Consider the following 12,542-nt stretch of genomic DNA (forward strand, 5'->3'; position numbering starts at 1 on the left):
CAACTCACGGCCAGTCAATCCCCTGCCCACTGTCTTGTGGCCAGTCAGAATGACTGAAACACTCCACAAAGAGCCACAGGTAGAAGAACAGAGGGCTTAGACAATGGGAATGGGCAAGGCTCCATACAGCAGATAAGAACACTTTGATTCATTTGTAATTCAACGTTTTTGGCATTGCCACTTCTAAAAGAAGTTCCTCAACCTCACAGAGAGAGAACTGGCTAGAAAGCAAAAGCGCTGAGTCCACACATATGGAGCAGCCTCAGGCGTGAGCAGAGAGAGACAGGCTCAATGTGATGTTGGATGAAATAACAAACAGATGGAATAACTAATCAGGCCCATCTAAAAGGTACATTTTGCAGCACTGGGGATCTTGCAGTAAACACAGACCGAAACAGTGACCATCTGGCCTGTGAAAGATATACAGTGCATTCGGAAAGTATTCAGACCCCTTGACTTTTTCCACATTTTGTTACTTTACAGCCTTATTATAAAATTGATTAAATAAAACAATTTACTCATCAATCTACACACAATACCCACAACATGTTTTTGCTTTGTCATTATGGGGTATTGTGTGTAGAATGATGAGGATAAAAAAAAAAAAATCAATTTTAAAATAAGGCTGTAACGTAACAAAATGTGGAAAAAATCAAGGGGTCTGAATACTTTCCGAATGCACTGTAAGTACAGTGCCTTCAGAAAGTATTCACACCCCTTGACTTTTTCCACATTTTGTTGTGTTACAAAGTGGGATTAAAATGGATTGAATTGTACTTTTTCCCCCCACACAAAATACTCTGTAATGTCAACGTGAAAGAATATATATTTTTTTATTAATGAAAAATAAAAAACAATATATCTTGATTAGATAAGTATTCAACCCCTGAGTCAATACATGTTAGAATCTACTTTGACACCGTTTCAGCTGTGAGTCTTTCTGGGTAAGTCTTTGCACACCTGGATTGTACAATATTTGCACATTATTCTTGTTGATCATTGCCAGTCAGCCATTTTCAAGTCTTGCCATAGATATTCAAGCCGATTTAAGTCAAAATGTAACTAGGCCACTCAGGAACATTCAATGTTGTCTTGGTAAGCAACTCCAATGTATATTTGGCCTTTGTGTTTTAGGTTATTGTCCTGCTGAAAGGTGAATTTTTCTCCCAGTATCTGAACCAGGTTTTCCTTTAGGATTTTGCCTGTGCTTAACTCTATTCCATTTATTTAATCCTAAAAAACTCCCTAGTCCTTGCTGATGACAAATATACCCATAACATGATGCAGCCACCACCATGCTTTAAAATATAAAGAGTGGTACTCAGTGATGGTGTTGTGTTGGATTTGCCCTAAACATAACGCTTTCTTTACCACATTTTCTTTGCAGTTTTACTTTAGTGCCTTATTGCAAAATTTGAATATTTTTATTCTGTACAGGCTTCCTTCTTTTCACTATGACAATTAGGTTAGTATTGTGGAGTAACTACAATGCTGTTGATCCTTAGTTTTATCCTATCACAGCCAATAAACTCTGTAACTGTTTTAAAGTCACCATTGGCCTCATGGTGAAATCCCTAAGTGGTTTCCTTCCTATCCGGCAACTGAGTTAGGAAGGACGCCTGTATCTCTGTAGTGACGGTGTATTGATACACCATCCAAAGTGTAATTAATAACTTCACCATGCTCAAAAGGATATTCAATGTTTGCTTTTTATTTTTACCCATCTACCAATAGGTGCCCTTCTTTGCGAGGCAATGGAAAACCTCCCTGGTCTTTGTGGTTGAATCTGTGTTTGAAATTTACTGCTAGACTGAGGGACATTACAGACAATTGTATGTGTGGGGAACAGAGATGAGGTAGTAATTCATGTTAAAGACTATATGCACACAGAGTGAGACCATGCAACTTTTTAAACACATTTCTCTCCTGAATTTATTTAGGCTTGACATAACAAAGGGGTTGAATACTTATTAACTCAAGACATTTCAGCTTTTCATTTTTTATTAATTGGTAAAAATTTCAAAAAACATATTTCCACTTGAACATTATGGGGTATTGTGTGTAGGCCAGTGACACAAAATCTCAATTTAATACATTTTTTATTCAGGCTGTAACACAACCAAATGTGGAAAAAGTCAAGGGGTGTGAATACTTTCTGAAGGCACTGTAGTTCAATAGTTCATAAAGGGCAGCTTATCTTCTTCCATACTCTCACTTTAGCTGTCCCCAAACACACATTTCAGTCGAATTTTCATAAGACCATCACTGGCAATCAGCACACACAGTCTGTCTCCCCTAAAGTTATTTCAGAATCAGGAAGACAACCAATACAACATTCCGGAGCATCCCTGATCTCCTCAGTCGCCCAGCAGTGCTTCCCACAGGAAGTCAGAATTCTATCAGAACATCCAGCTTAGCCCATCTCCTTCGGGTAGTAATACCTGTGCCTGCATAAATAACTACATTTCGGCTCTGAAATCCTACAGATCTGTTTTCTTTTGAACCTGTGAGGAGGCTCCTGCCTCCTGGGAGCAGTCCTGCAGAAACACATCAGTAAGAGACGACACTGGGCAATTTCTACACAGGACGACCAACAGGAACAGGCTGGGTAGTCATATTACATATGGCTGAGCCAATCTCCCTCTGACACCACGCATTTTGATCATACGTCCAATTTGAAACACAACTCCATTTGATGCTAGGTGAGGCGGGTTGAGAAGTGGTGAGGAGGGAGGGTGAAAGGGTGAGGAAGAGGGAGAGATGAGGGCAATGCGTTACAAAGTTGTAGTTAAAGACGGCCAATAAATCACAGGCTCTTCTCTTCTGGGAGGTGATGCATGGATTATTCCAGGCCGTGCCAAGTTAAGTGGCAGCCAGATGCCAGTACCACCCCGTCCCGCCCCCCTTGCATGTCACACTGTATTTTCCAGTACATCCTCCAGGAGACAGGGTTTATAAATGCAAGTAAGCCGCTCCCTCCGCTTGACAAATGAGCTTTCAGGGCATGTGTCGGGTGAATGGGAATGAAGATAAATCTGATATAATGGCTCGATAACAACCTGCTAGCCCCTGACAGACACCATCAGCTCCACCATTCTTTATGGGAAGGACAGTCACGCTGCAATCACTAAAACAATGGACCTGGAGCTTCTCCTCTCCCCTCTCACATTCTCTCCTCCTTTCTGTCTTTGACTGTTTCTTTCTTTGCTTCCTACTACAAGAAGGCCTAGTGTGTAGAGTGTTTGTGGTAATTCGGAAAGAAACACCCGTGTTTGCCCCATGATGATGTAGATCGCAAAACTTGAACTACAGAACAATCTTCTGTGGCAAATCGTGATTATCCCTGACAAAACTTTAATTCTGATTGTGTCAAATTAGGCATTTAATCACAGAGTGAATATTATTCACATTGTGAGGTTAGAGGCTCATCATTGCTTTACACCTGTGCAGAGTCCAACATGTTTCAACCTGAACACAAAAATTGAGTCCCCTTGGGTTTGACTGCGACCAAATGACACCTAATTTCCGGCGTTTGTGAAAGGTCCCGTGGTCAGGCCATACCTGCGGCCAGCTGCTCACAGAGAATCAGCGAGAAGGAGGGAGGGAGGAAGAGAGAGCCAAAGAGACAATGAAAGAGAGTGAAAGAGAGAGAGAGAAAATGCAAGAAACTGGCATCTGTGCCTGCCTGACACCAGACAGGAGTAAAGGAAGGTTAAGGTAATGTGGATAAGAACATAATGGCATTCTGCTGTGCTGTGGTGACGAGGCGGGCCTGCTTTGTATTCACACACTACAGGTAGAGAGAGACACAGAAGATGGGCAGAGATGGGGCCTGATGACCTGTCACTCTGTGTGTGTGTGTGTGTGTGTGTGTGTGTGTGTGTGTGTGTGTGTGTGTGTGTGTGTGTGTGTGTGTGTGTGTGTGTGTGTGTGTGTGTGTATGTGTGTGTGTGTGTGCATGTGTGTGTGCGTGTGTGTATGTGCGTGCGTGCTTGTGTGTGGACATGTTTAACTATACTTGTGGCGACCAGAAGTCAAGCCTCGACACACCCATAACTTGTTTATTCATGAAAACCCAGCCCTTTCACGCCAAGGCCAGCAAGAGCACCGATAATTGTGATAGTGAAAGAAAAAATATTCCTGACACACCACTGAACCTATAGCGCTACCGCCTGGCTTAGATTTAACATTAAAATAGAGCCCATAGTGACCTATTTTTGGGTGGTTTGTAGGTGTGGAGTTATTATAGTGGGTTAGTGGGCTAGAATAATAGTCTAGAGCATACTATAGCATCATAAGCCATAGAATGTGTTTCTAAGCTCTCAAAATGTTTTAGTTCAGTTTGAAATGTTGAAGCCTGCATTTCGTGATTTAAATGAATTTGTTTATGAAGTATAAATGGCAACGAAAAGCTGTGATGAAGCAATCTATGTTTAGTCAGTCTGCACATTTCAATGTTGGGTTGGTGTTTGTAGCTGAAACGGATCAAGAGCAGTGGTGAATCCAAAATGTGCCTTTGAAATCTATGGAGCTTTTATGCAAATGTTAATGGTTATAGTTCAAAAAGTACAAATATCATCAATCTTTTGACAAACAGTCTAAATTGAGTCAGTCTGCACATATCACTGTTGGGTTGGTGTTTGTAGCTGAGACAGAATTATATGTTTATTTTTTTATTTCTCCAAATGGTTTTCTTATGCACAATGCACAGTGTACATAATTAACTGGTCAGTTTCTGACAGAATATATTCCAAGTGGTCAAACTCCTCTAACTACATTATTAGCCTACTGACTGTGTCTACTGTATGTTTGGTGAACACAAAGAACTTGGATTGCGATGTTACAAAAATGGAAATATAACAAAACAAGGAGAGAAACTAGACAGGGCAGCCGAAGGTCATGATCTGGTTGAGAAACTCCTCGATACCTAGACAGACTTCTCTGTAGTCTCTGGACTGGCAGTCTGATTATGAGGGCCAGTCATCTATCCATGTCTGTTCTCCCAGGTCATACTTGTACTGCAGCAGTCCGTCATCACCCACTCTGTGACTCAACTTTCTTCTGCATACTGCAGCGCTCTTCAGCACACATACACACGTCTCAGAGAGACAGTCTGCTCGGGGTACCACCCTCCCTCTGTAGGTGGTAGAACTTCACACAGTCCTTCTGGTTGTAGTACTCGTATACAGAGACGGCAGCTGGCTTTAGAACTCCCATGTCCTGTACTCTGTGGATCTTAAAGGATGTTTTGTCTGCTAGCTTATGGGACACCTAATCCAGATATAGGATGAGAGAGCCTCTTTCAGACAGAACTCTGCCCATTTCAAACTTCTCTATGTAGCGCTCCCTCCTCTCTGACAACTTTTTCAGATCGTCTGCGTCTACAATGAAGCCTGTCAGCAAGCCGATGTCCAGGACAGAAACGGTTGCATCTCTCTCCGAGTTAAGATAAACCATCTGAATAGTGAGCGTGAACGACTCCTTGGCATCCTCGTGGCTTGTTTTGTCCATCTTAGTGAGGGTGACAGAGAGGTCAAAGCTTTCACAGTTACTGTCCTTCTCCTCTGGCAGGGCATGGTACAGCTTCACCACCGACACAGTTACTGTCCTTCTCCTCTGGCAGGGCATGGTACAGCTTCACCACCGACACAGTCGCCTCACCATTTCTTGAGGCTTTTGCTGTCAAGTTCTTGTCTATGGAGTTGACCTTGTCTTTATGAGTGAGGATCTGGTTCTTGTTGTTGATGGACCACTTTGTATCTGATGTCCTATCGGCCACCTCTATGTGGATGTTCAGGTCAATGTCCTTTAGGTCCTTCACGTTGCTCCAATACTCAGCCACAGCCTGGAACACCATAATGGTGGACTGTGTGGATCCGTATCCCCCTCCCACCTTGTTCTGCTTGTTGAGCCACCTGACGATGGGCCGGCCTCTTCGAAGGCCTTCATCTTGACCAAGGCCAGCAGAGCATACGACGTGGCATCCAGTGTGTACTGATTACCATCAAGGACTGGCCAGTGGTCCAGCTGTGGAGATGCGAACTTCAGTAGGGTCTCCTTGTTGAGTTTTCCTGCATTGGCCAGAGCATAGGAGGACATAGCTACAGCATAGGGGTTATTTAGGGTGGGCAGATGCCTCTCCAGGTACGTTACTGCCTTAATCATACTGCCTGGTAGGCTGTTGACAGACTGCTCACACAGTGAGCTTGCCTCTTGCATGGCGATGAGAATGAAGGCTGTCATTGAGGTGTCACTGTCCGAACCCCTCACGTTACCCGTCATCTCTGCATGAATGACCAGAGCAAACTCACTGAAGATGCTGTCAGGCTGTTGTGTGTGCAGGATCAGCCACTTGACTGCACTACAGAGCACTTGCTCCTGAACACTGATCAGAGTACTGGACATGGCAAACACCTTCACTACATACACTGTCAGCCAGGTGGTTCTCTTTATGCTGACCCAGGCAGCGCAGGAGCCATCGTCTTTACGGCATGCCAGCTCACGTTAATAACCTATGTTGATGTACTTAATGGCTGTGTTTCATTTGTCCAAGCCAATATCCTCCCACTTTTTGGTGTTGTCCAGGTAGTGTGTAGCAATGACAGGCAGGGTCATGTAGATCATGTTCTCTTCCCCACCCCCGACTGGCTGAACTATCAGATTGCCCAGTGAGTCTCCACTGACGGCCTGCTCCACCAGCACACTGATCTGCTCTCCACCTCACACTGATCACTGTGGTTTCCTTCTTGACCAGCACTCCCTCAGCCACTACGCGCAGGTCCCTCTTCAGCCCGTCGCCATTGTTGTAGGAGTTTTTCACAGAAGCCTTGACCTCGATGGAGTGCATGCCTAGCTTCATAGGGATGATGACATAAGGGACGACCCGGCTGGACATGGGGTTCATGTTCACTTCCTGACTGTAATTACCCTTCTTGCTAGCTGAGCTGCACACCTCACCATTTTCCATCAGCTCCACACGCACAGTGATGGGGTCTTTGCAGTAATTGTGGAGGATAGCTTTGACCTCCAGCTGTTCATTGCGGACGGCAGAGTAGGGCAGCTTGAGGTCATTGAAGAATCCTGTGAGTTTTAGACAGGCTGATGGCTGTTTTCTGCCAGGTTGTGATGGAATCCGAAGGGAAGCTGTAATTTATCACAGATGTGGTCTTGCAGTGCTTGTCATGGGCTGGTCATTCAGTAAGTATGACGTCCTTCCACATAAAGCTCTCAGGGAACACACATATAAATCAAAAGTCTTCAGAACGCACACTGCGTCGGAGCAGCAGTGCTTCGTGTTTGAAACAGTCCTTCTTGGAGGCCATCTCGTTACTGGCCATAGTAGTGATGACGTCACTGATTGTCACCACTCGTCTACCTGTCACTATCAGGACAGCTGGGGTCTGTTCTGATCCTAGTCCATTTAACGGTGTCCATCTCAAATACCAGACCAGCATCGTAGAACACCTCCACACTGTCTGCTCCTCCTTCAGCTGTACAGCCTGTATCATGCTTTTCTATTGTGTCCCAGATCTTGGTATGTGTAATATGGTGTTTGTTGTTGTGTATGTAGACTCCCTTGTCTACAGCCACCAGTTGTACTCTAGCTCCCGGGTCTCCAGTGATGGTCAGACTGAAAGCCCTACGAGGCATATCGGACGCATTGGGCCTGGTCGACGTCACTTTCAGCGAGTGTATGCATGAGACCTTTACGTCAACCCAGACAGAGTCTGCCACCAGGTCAGATTTTCCGACGTGGTGGTAAGCTACAATATGGAACGACGGAAACATCTCCTTGCCCTGTCTCTTGAATCTGGCCGCTTTCACCAGCTGAACTCTGCTCAGGAACATGTACAGTACCAGTCAAAGGTTTGGACACACCTACTCATTCTAGGGTTTTTCTTAATTTTTACTATTTTCTAAATTGTAGAATAATAGTGCAGACATCAAAACTATGAAATAACACATATGGAATCATGTAGTAACCAAAAAGTGTTAAACAAATCAAAATATATTTTATATTTGAGATTCTTCAAAGTAGCCATCCTTTGCCTTGATGACAGCTTTGCACACTCTTGGCATTCTCTCAACCAGCTTCATGAGGTAGACACCTGGAATGCATTTCAATTAACAGGTGTGCCTTGTTAAAAGTTAATTTGTGAAATTTCTTTCCTTCTTAATGCGTTTGAGCCAATCAGTTGTGTTGTGACAAGGTATGTCACGTTCGTTTAAGGACGGGTCAGACCAAAGCGCAGCGTGAAATGCGTACATGTTTATTTAAATGATAAACACACGACAAAACAACAAACCAACAAAACGTGAAGTCCTAAGGCTACACACAAAACAAGCCTACTCACGGAACAAGATCCCACAACTAATGCATGCCAACAGGCTGCCTACGTATGATCCCCAATCAAAGACAACGAGCGACAGCTGCCTCTGATTGGGAACCACACCTGCCAACATAGATCTACACATACTAGATATTACACATAGATATACACAACATAGAATATCCATACCCTGACTCAACATATAAGAGTCCCCTGAGTCAGGGCATGACAGTACCCCCCCAAAGGTGTGGACTCCGACCGCACAACCTTTACATAACAGGGTAGGGGCCGGGTGGGCATTCTGCCTCGGAGGCGGACGACCACATGCTCTCCGCCTCCCTATTGCACCCCTGGTCTGGTCTGGACCTCAGCGCGCTGCTTCCCCTCTAATTCCACCCACGATACTCCAAGCCCTGTCTGGACCCTGGTGTGGGAGACCCCAAACCTGGAGAGGGGCTGACGTCTGGGTCTGTACTGGAGCCGCTGACCGGAGCTGGACTGGGCACTGGTGGAGCGGACTGCTCAGGCTCCGGACTGGAGCCGCTGACCGGAGCTGGACTGGGCACCGGTGGCTTGGTGCGAGGAGCAGGAACGGGCCGGGCCGGACTGGCGACACGCACCACTGGCTTGGTGCGAGGAGCAGGAACAGGCCAGTCCGGACTGGGAACACGCACCACTGACTTGGTGCGAGGAGCAGGAACGGGTCGGGCCGGACTGGCGACACGCACCACTGGCTTGGTGCAAGGAGCAGGAACAGGCCGGGCCGGACTGGGAACACGCACCACTGGCTTGGTGCGAGGAGCAGGAACGGGCCGGGCCGGACTGGGAACACGCACCACGGGCTTGGTGCGAGGAACAGGAACGGGCCGGGCTGGACTGGGAACACGCACCACTGGCTTGGTGCGAGGAACAGGAACGGGCCGGACCGGACTGTGGAGGCGGACTGGAGGTCTGGAGCAGAGAGCTGGCACAACCCGTCCTGGCTGGCTGCCCACTTTCACACGACATGTGCGGGGCGCGGGCACTGAACGCACTGGGCTGTGCATGCGCACTGGCGATACAGTGCGTTTCTCCGCATACCTGGGTTCCTCTATTAACCCCCGCTCCTTATATTGCCTAACCAGCTCCTCTCTCCGTGCCTCTACTTCCTCCTTTTCCCTATGAGCCTCCTGCAGTGCCTCCTCGTGACTGGATCCCACCTGCTCTATTCTAGCTATCAGCCCCTGTAATATGGTGGCCTCCTCTCTTACCCTGCCGATCCGATCCTTCTCTCTCTCTCGGCACTCCTCCTCCAGTGAGGACTCCTCCGGGAGCCCCCACGAGTTAGGGAACAGAAACTCATCGTCGTCATCATCCTCCGACTCCTCAGTATAATACTGTTCCCACTCTTCTTCCCATGGTCGTAGGGACTCAATCTGGAAACCCACCGGGTGCAGTGGTCGGGGCTCTTCTCTCTCGCTCCCCGACCACCCCTTTAGCCCCCATTTTTTTTTATTGGGGCTGCTTCTCAGGCTTCCTCCTCAGCCGGCTTCTGTGTTGCCGTTGCTCCTCTCCTGCCTGGGCTTCCTTCTTCGCCCAGGGTCCTTTTCCTGCAAATATGTCCTCCCAAGACCAAATCTTCCCCACCTGTGTCCAGGGTGTTCGGTCCTCCTGGGCATGCTGCTTGGTCCGTGTTTGGTGGGATCTTCTGTCACGTTCGTTTAAGGACGGGTCAGACCAAGGCGCAGCGTGAAATGCGTACATGTTTATTTAAATGATAAACACACGACAAAACAACAAACCAACAAAACGTGAAGTCCTAAGGCTACACACAAAACAAGCCTACTCACGGAACAAGATCCCACAACTAATGCATGCCAACAGGCTGCCTAAGTATGATCCCCAATCAAAGACAACGAGCGACAGCTGCCTCTGATTGGGAACCACACCTGCCAACATAGATCTACACATACTAGATATTACACATAGATATAGACAACATAGAATATCCACACCCTGACTCAACATATAAGAGTCCCCTGAGTCAGGGCGTGACAAGGTAGGGGTGGTATACAGAAGATAGCCCTATTTGGTAAAATACCAAGTCCACTACTAAAGGACACCAATGGACATTAGACCGGTGGAAATCATGGTTTTGATGTCTTCACTATTATTCTACAATGCAGAAAATAGTAGAAATAAAGAAAAACCCTTGAATGAGTAGGTGTGTCCAAACTTTTGACTGGTACTGTATGTAAAGTCATGGTTATATATGGAGAGGCATCCAAGGTTCAGGTTGATCTTAATGGTGTCTCCTATCTTCAGCTTATTAGAGTCAACATGGAGGAAGTTCTTGGTGGAAGTCCTGTAGGGGAAAGCCTTCATGTTGGCCTCAGCCTGTCTGGTGGGGAGGATAGCCGGGTCCTTGGTCTTCAAAAGATTGGCAGCACGGTGGCCGATGCTACGGTGTTGAGTGTAACCTTGGCAAAGCCGTCGGCCCTGGTCACCCCTTTAGCATTATCTGGAGTCACCTCGATCTCCACTCTACTGGCTGGAGAGTTGTCAGGATTTGTAATATAAACCGAGACGTCGAAGGATGGTGGTGTGGATGGTATGGATCTGGATCCCTCTTTTCTCTGCCTCCCCCATCTCACCCCTTCTCTCTGTTAATACGCTGACTGATACGTAGATGGACTGACCAGTTGATGGATGTCTATGAAAGTCTGTGTAATGTGGTATTTGTTCAGACGACACACTCTTTTACCTTTTCTGATCTCTACCCTCTGCCGAGAGCCGGGGAAGCTCATCTTCTTGTTCTCTCTTGTGATGACCCCAAACACCACATAGCCTGTCACCTCCTTACCATATACAGCATATACCTGTTAGTGATGTCAACTGTCAGATCTTTGTCGTCGATTTAGAAGAAGGCTTTAGCTGGGGTCAGACTAACCTCAAAGCCGTCCAGAACATACTCCTTGACCTCAAAGTCAGATGAGAAGGTCTTCTGAGGAGTGCTCTGGAACCTTGTGACCACGTGCCATTTCCCGAAGCTGACAACTTCAGAGAGGTGGAACTTTCCAGAACTGATTCACTTGTCTGGGTTGATGATCTCCCTGAAGATGGTGATGTTGTCAGGAGTCATGATCTCCACAGAGACAGCGATCTCTTTGTTCTTGGCGACTTCCTTGTCCTCAATGATCTCCCTTGTCAGAGGCTCCAGGCCAGGAGTTATACAGAACACTGTTGTAGACGACGCTGGCTGGTGTGTAAATGGTCTTGTCAGTCTGGATGAAGGTGTATCCAGACTGGAAGAAGACCAGGACAACTTTCTCCAGGATGTGGTCAGGGAACAGGGCCTGCAGGACCACATACTGCTTCTGCTTGGAGTCATACACAAAGTGGTCCCCCTCTGGGATGAACAGTTTTGTCAGAGCCTGGAAGTTGTTTGCTCCTTTCAGAACTATTCATTTGGAGGCCAGAAGTTTGTTCTGGGTAGGATGGTTCTTCACCATGAACTTTACGTTCAGGGGATCTCCTGTATGGTCCTGAGACTCCACAAAGATGTTCTCATTACTGCCCACATGCAGCAGGTTAGGAGCTGACAACACATGTAGTGCAGCTGCATCAGAGAAGGTAGGTAAGGAGAGGGCCACAGCCAGAGTGGCCAGACACAGCAAGTTGCCAACCCACATCTCCACCACTGATTCTGGGTCTGTTATATTGCCTTCACCCTCCTACCATGGATTTGATCATGTTCCTCTGTGGGGGAGCTCCAGGGGTGACTCCCCCCATGGGCTGCGTTACTTCCCAGCAGTAAAGTTGGTAAACCAGCCGCCTTGAAAATAATAGTTGAAAAGCCCACTCCAAGCAAAGCAACCAGCACAAAATCAGAGATGTACTGGAACTGTGAAACTACTGTGATTTACAGTGGGGAAAAAAAGTATTTAGTCAGCCACCAATTGTGCAAGTTCTCCCACTTAAAAAGATGAGAGAGGCCTCAACTATGACAGACTAATTGAGAAAAAGAAATCCAGAAAATCACATTGTAGGATTTTTAATGAATTTATTTGCAAATTATGGTGGAAAATAAGTATTTGGTCACCTACAAACAAGCAAGATTTCTGGCTCTCACAGACCTGTAACGTCTTCTTTAAGTGGCTCCTCTGTCCTCCACTCGTTACCTGTATTAATGGCACCTGTTTGAACTTGTTATCAGTATAAAAGACACCTGTC

General features: G+C 46.5%; 1 pseudogene; it reads right to left on the minus strand.

Moving 5' to 3' along the window:
* Positions 1-5,034: 5,034 nt before the first annotated feature.
* On the minus strand, positions 5,035-12,001 carry LOC121585831 (annotated as a pseudogene).
* Between the last annotated feature and the right edge of the window lie 541 nt (positions 12,002-12,542).

This window comes from Coregonus clupeaformis, chromosome 12 (genome assembly GCF_020615455.1).
Source record: "Coregonus clupeaformis isolate EN_2021a chromosome 12, ASM2061545v1, whole genome shotgun sequence".
Taxonomy (NCBI): Eukaryota; Metazoa; Chordata; class Actinopteri; order Salmoniformes; family Salmonidae; genus Coregonus; species Coregonus clupeaformis.